At 34.3% G+C, this 6965-nt stretch overlaps 1 pseudogene; it reads left to right on the top strand.

The window, feature by feature from the left end:
* Window positions 1–4754: 4754 nt before the first annotated feature.
* On the top strand, window positions 4755–6048 carry LOC141501544 (alpha-enolase pseudogene; annotated as a pseudogene).
* Window positions 6049–6965: the final 917 nt, after the last annotated feature.

Raw genomic sequence — 6965 nt, 5'->3', positions numbered from 1 at the left:
TCAACATCATAATCTTGGTTCTGTCCCATAAATCATGGATCCAACCCGGAAGTAGATTTATTTTTTAAAAATATACAAAGAATAAATCAAATTTATAAGAATATATGTCATTCTCCAATTGTTAAATGGCTAAAGTACATGAACAGGTAGCTTTCAGTTGAAAAAATTAAAACTATAGTAATATGAAAAAATCCCAAATCATTATGGATTCAATAATTCAAAATTAAAAGAACTTTGGGGTCCTTCACAAAGTGATCTGTGTTGTGTTGGAGAGTATGTGGGTAAATTGGGAAACTAATGCATTGTTGCTTGAGTTATGAACTGATCCAACTATTTTGGAGAACAATTTGTTGCTATGTCCAAAGGCCCTTCAAATCATTCATACTGTTTGATCCAGCAATACTACTATTACTAGGCTTATATTCAACAATATCACAAATAATGGGGGGGGATCAGACATGTTTAAAAATACCAATACTAACTCTTTTTGTTTTGATAAAGGATTAGAAACTGAGGGAATGTTCATCAATTGAAGAATGGTTGAATTAATTGTGCAATATGAATTTGAGAGATTACTATGGTTTTGGTAAGAAATCATGAGCAAGAAGACTTCAGAAAATCTTAGCAAGATATGTGAATTGATGCTGAGCAAAATAAAGAGAACTAGGAATACACTGTATACTAGTAGCAACACTGTAAGATAATCAAATATGATAAAATGCCTTTCAGCAGTTCAATGATAAAGGGTAATCCTGAGAAACTTGTTTAAAATTCCTTCAGAGAGAAAGCTGTGGATTATTGTCAAACAAAGCATATTATGCCACTTTTAAAATATTTTTTAACTGAAATTTTTCAACATTCATCTACTTTGCAAATTTATGAGTACTATAATTTTTCTGCTACACTCTGTTTATTCATCCCTCTCCATGGTGATGGACAGTCTGGCAAAAATTGTACATGTCCATTCCTGTAAGACTTCTTTTATATTTTTACTTTCTTTCTCATGTTATTTCCCCTCTTAGAATCTAATTCTTCCTTCACAACATGACTGATAGGATAATATTCTATTTGACCACTTGCAGTCTTATCCTAAAGACTGCAATCCAAAGTTAACTGTTTTGTCATTTGTAACTACATCTTTCTGTTATTTAAGAAAACAGTTCTAGACTATAGTGTCTTTCTTTTGTTGTTTTTAATAATATGAGCTTTGGTAATAAAATTGTGAATACATTTTGAATGCATTTTGGAATGTAATATAACGTGTTGGTTTAAGCCTAATTTCTGCTGCAGTATTTTCCAATTTTCCCGGCAGGATATTTTTAATAAAATAAAGTACTGTTTTCTCCTAGATAATTTGATTTCTAGGTTATCACACACACTAGACTAATGATCTCTATTGTTTCTGTTTCTTTATTATTCTATCGTTCCCATTTTCTCATCTCTCTACTTTTTTGAAACCCAAACCAGTTGATTATGATGACTACTGGTTTATAATAAAATTTATGGCCTAGAAGTACTATTCCTCCATCATCTTTATTTTCTTCACTTCCCATGATGTTCTAGACACTTTTTAATACATTGTTATTTTATCAAATACTATTTTATATATAAGACGGCAGTAAATGTTAACTAATTTTAGTAGTATTATCATTTTTATTATATTGGCATTACCTAAACATGAGTGCTGACTATTCCTTCAGTTACTTTGTTTTTTGTTTTTTTCTTATTGCTTAGGCTTTTTGTAACTGAATCTATATATGTGGTTTCTGTTCTCCGGCAAGTTTATAATGAGATATTTCATTCATTTTGAAGTTATTGGAATATAGTTTTAATCTCTATTATTACTTCTTGCATGTTATTATATGGAAAATTTTGAGGATTCATTTTGTACTCTATAACTTTGCTGAAGCTATTAATTTGCACAATCTTTTTTCTGATTTTCAGGTTTTCCAAGGAAACTTTATAGCTTTAAATAATATGAATATTTTATGTACTCTTTACCTGTTTTAAATCCTTTAATTTCTTTCTGTTTCTAGATTTTCAAGAATGTATCAAATAATAGTTGGAAGGCAGCTGCCTTTATTTTTATTCATTAAAAAAGCTTCTAGTGTATTATCATTTTGTAGGTTACTTGCATTTGCTTTTCAATAGTTTTTTTAATATTAAAATAGATTCATTCCAGAAAATCTTGATAAGGTTAAGATTCTCTCAAAGAGATGTGATACAGATCTCAATAAACCAATTTTTTTCTTACATTCAAGAAATTCTGTTTGAATTTTTAGCATAAAATAGTGCCATGCTTTGTCAAGGGTTTTTTCTCCATCTATTGAGATGATCATGTGGTTTAGTATGCTTTGGTGTCTAATATAATCAATTAGGTTGATTTTTTTAATATTGAAACCTCCTTGCATACTTGTGTCTAGACCTGGAGAAAACCATTTGGATAAAACTTAATTAAATTTTAAAACATTTAGATAAAAATTAATAGTAACGTAGAAAGAAGTGAAACTTGTCCATATTTATTACAGTCTACTTGGAAAAAAATAAAGAATTCAGAAATGGTCCACAAGTTTTACAAGAGCTAAAAATTTATATTCTTTATTTTTATAATACTACTTTACATGACTAAACAACCTAACATCTTTACTAGATCTAATTATGATCATCAAGAAGGCAATTTTTTTTGAGTGGAAATGAGACATAGTTATTTCTCTATTTTAAAAGTTGTGATAAAAGAAAATTGACACATACCATAAATTTAAAAGAAAACAGATTCCAAAAGAATAAAAAAAATGGTTAGGTAAGATCCAGGAGTTCTGAATTACAGTAGGATATTCCAGTTGCTTATTACTTATCTTTTAAAATTTCTGATTTGTTATGATAAACCCTTGGGAGAGTACAAGCACCAAGCTGCCCGAGGATCAAAACTACCTATTTCAAAACTGAGTATATCAAAATTTCCCTGAAAAACAGTAGTCAGAGCTGGCCACCCCAGAAGTAGTCTGGGTAAGATGGGTAAACTAACACTTAAAACAAAACAAAACAACACCATAAGAACAAACAAAACATGGGAGAGAAAACATGAATATATAAATACTTTACAAATTTCTGAGCAAAATTCTCAATAAACAAAGGAACTAATATGGTGAAAGCTGATCTTATTTTATAACTGTAGAAGTTCAGGCTCCATGGTTTTCTTAAAGTCACAGTTATTTTCTTAATAAAGTTTTATACCTATTTTTTCTGATTCAGCAAGCCAGTATTCTATCAACTCTCCATTAGAGTATATACTGCTCTTTTCTAGAGATTGCTTTGTTCTTTGTAGCTGCTTCCCCAGCCCTAAACACAGTTCCTTGATGAGTACTTTTTGGTTGATTGAGATCTGTATCACATCTCTTTGAGAGAATCTTATCCTTATCAACATTTCTTGGAAGAATAGGGGCAAAATTTGTAATATAATAACAAAAGCTTTTATTTAATCTTAACTTTCTTATGTTCTCTAAATGTGTACACAACCTCACACAAACACACACACAGACATACAAACAGATACCTATCTACTCTTTTACTGAACAGAGGAATTTTATGTCCATTATGATTCCTTATAATCTAATCACCTGACCAGTTCACAGGAAATTACATGATCTATTTAGCAAAACACATTTAACTGAATCAATTTAATTTCTAGGCCATATGTTCACAAAATTATTTTACTTAATTTCTTTCAAGGAGGCTCTTCTATTTCATGCTGTTTCACATTCCCTCCCTCCATTTGAGGTAACTGTGAAGCAAGAAATGACCTTACCTGAACATTAAAAAAGGATAGACTCCATTCATTCTCTCAGGATAAAGATATTTAAAAACAGAAAAATCCTTATTTAAATTCTGAGGTTGAATATTATAAAGAATAGAAATAGTTTACTTTTTAATTCTTATCAGGTTTGTACATGATAAAAATTAGAGCACAAAAGCTTTGAGCCTTAACTCTTGGCATTGTATGATAAGAAAATTTCATTAAATATTTAAGACTAATATTTTAGTAAATGCACATTTTACTTACTTGCTAAGTTTAGAATTGTATCATTTTGAGTCCAAGCAGTTCATGACTTATCAACTACATATTATTGTTTTAATTATTTGCTCTTTAATTAAAAACAAGCATTTTTAATAATGGTCAATACATGCCTTTTCACATTATATACCTCATGGAATGCAATCTATAATTTAGCAAGTATATTTCTGCTAAAGTAAAATAAATATGAAACATAATGAATCTCTCAATACGAATCAATTATAAAATGTAAGAGAAAAAAAATCACTATTGTTTACACTCAGAGGGAATTCTTAATGTATGCATATTTGTTCTTAAAACCCTAAAAAACTCACAATCTAATAAGGGAGACCACATGCAAACAAGTATGCACTTTCTACTAGGAATGTAGCAACCTTATAAAAGAAATATATCAGATTCTATGAAATGTCATCAGCGTCATACATTGTGAGATTTTTCTCTTCCCTAAAGAGAACTAAACCTTCAAATTGGAACTGATTTCAATAGAATAAAAACATCTATGCTTTTCCTGAGGTTCAAGGGTGGTTCAATATTTGAAGAATCTTCTGTTTCCTAATGTGAGCATGCCCTCCACCAATACAAAAGAAAAAAACATTTATAACTTCAGTAAAGTGGTGATTAATAAGAAAAAAAAGTTCTTTCCTCTGAATTCCACAGAGCCATCCCCGTCCAGAAATTCAACATGTCGATTTTGAAGATTATTGCAAGAGAGATCTTCCACTCTAGTGGAAACTCTATCGTTGAAGTTGATCTCTACATTTCAAAAGGTCTCTTCAGAGCTGCTGTGCCCAGTGGGGCTTCTACTGGCATCCATGAAGCCCTGGAGCTCCGAGACAATGATAAGACCCACTATATGGGGAAAAGTGTCTCAAAAGCGGTTGAGCACATCAATAAAACTATTGCCCCAACCCTGATTAGCAAGAAACTGAGTGTTGTGGAGAAGATTGACAAATTGATGATAGAGATGGATGGTTCTGAGAATAAATCTAAATTTGGAGCAAATGCCATATTGGGAGTGTCTCTGGCTGTTTGTAAGGCTGGGGCTGCAGAGAAAGGTGTCTCCTTGTTCCACCATATTGCTGATCTTGCAGGCAATGAAGAAGTCATCCTGCCAGTTCCAGCCTTCAATGTGATCAATGGTGACTCCCATGCTGGTAACAAGCTAGCAATGCAAGAGTTCATGATCCTAGCTGTTGGAGCATCAAACTTCAAGGAGGCCATGTGCATTGGAGCTGAGGTCTACCACAACCTGAAGAATGTGATTAAGAAGAAATATGGATGCTACCAATGTAGGAGATGAAGGTGTCTTTGCTCCTCACATCCTGGAGAATAAAGAAGCTCTGGAGCTGCTGAAGAAAGCGATTGGCAAGGCTGGCTATACTGACAAGGTTGTAATTGGCATTGATGTTGCTGCCTCTGAATTCTTCTGGTCTGGGAAATATGACTTGGACTTCAAGTCTCCTGATGATCCCAGCAGATACATCTCACCTGCCAAGCTTGGGGACCTTTGCAAGAGCTTCATCCGGGACTATCCAGTGGTGTCTATTGAAGATCCCTTTGACCAGGATGACTGGGAAGCTTGGAAGAGCTTTACTGAAACTGTAGGCATGCAGGTTGTAGGGGATGAACTCACCATGACCAAACCCAATTGCATTGAAAAGGCTATGAATGAGAAAGCTTGCAATTACCTCCTGCTCAAAGTGAACCAGATTGACTCTGTGACCAAATCTCTCCAGGCATGCAAGCTGGCCCAGTCCAGTGGGTGGGGAGTAATGGTTTCCCATCGTTCTGGAGAGACTGAAGATACCTTCATTGCAGACCTGGTGGTGGGTCTCTGCACTGGGCAGATCAAGACTGGGGCCCCCTGCCGATCTGAGCATTTGGCCAAGTATAACCAAATTCTCAGAATTGAGGAAGAACTGGGCAGCAAGGCTAAATTCACTGGAAGGAACTTCAGAAACCCTCGGGCCAAGTAAGCTCCATGACAGTAGGCAACAGTCACCTCAGTAGAAGTCCTCCAAAGAGTGGGCAGCAACAAGTAGTAGACCAGTTTTGTTTTGGGGATGGGGGCTCTGCTACATAACTACACCCCCCTCTCTTCCACCTTTCTGTGTTCTCACTGCTTCTTCTGGTACCCGATCATTTGGTCGTTTTTTTGGAATACCTCATCTTGTGACTGGGTAGAATGATATGTTCTCACCCCCACCCCCAGTGTTGATGTGCAGAGTCAAATACTTGTGATGCAGCCCCCCCAACAAGCCCACGGGCCAGATTCTTTAGTGGCTTCTATGTGCAGAATAAAACTATTCGGTAATCCACTGGGAAAAAAAAAAACCTGTTGATCAACCCTCTGGAGGGGAAACTCTTCAAACTTAATTTGTCTTCAGATGGCACTAGGACAAATTTGTAACTATAATCAAAGTTTAAGCCTTTCCAGGTTGTTAGGAAGCTCCATATCTTTTTATTTTTTTAAATTTATTTTTATTAAAGATATTATTTGAGTTTTACAATTTTTCCCCATCTTACTTCCCTCCCCACCCCCACTCCCCACAGAAAGCAATCTGTCAGTCTTTAGTTTGTTTCCATGTTGTACCTTGATACAAATTGGGTGTGATGAGAGTGAAATCATATCCTTAAAGAAGAGACAAGAAGTCTAAGAGGTAAGAAGATCAGACAATAAGATATCTGATTTTTTCTAAATTAAAGGGAATAGACCTTGCACTTTTTTCAAACTCCACAGCTCCTTATCTGGATACAGATGGCACTCTTCTTTGCAGACAGCCCAAAATTGTTCCCGATTGTTGCACTGATGGAATGAGAAAGTCCTTCAAGGTTGATCATCACTCCCATGTTGCTGTTAGGGTGTACAGTGTTTTTCTAGGTCTTCTCATAT

The sequence above is a fragment of the Macrotis lagotis genome, chromosome 1 (assembly GCF_037893015.1).
Source record: "Macrotis lagotis isolate mMagLag1 chromosome 1, bilby.v1.9.chrom.fasta, whole genome shotgun sequence".
Classification (NCBI taxonomy): domain Eukaryota; kingdom Metazoa; phylum Chordata; class Mammalia; order Peramelemorphia; family Peramelidae; genus Macrotis; species Macrotis lagotis.
Note: the sequence above shows the minus strand (reverse complement) of the source record. Positions and strands in the feature narration are given on the sequence as shown.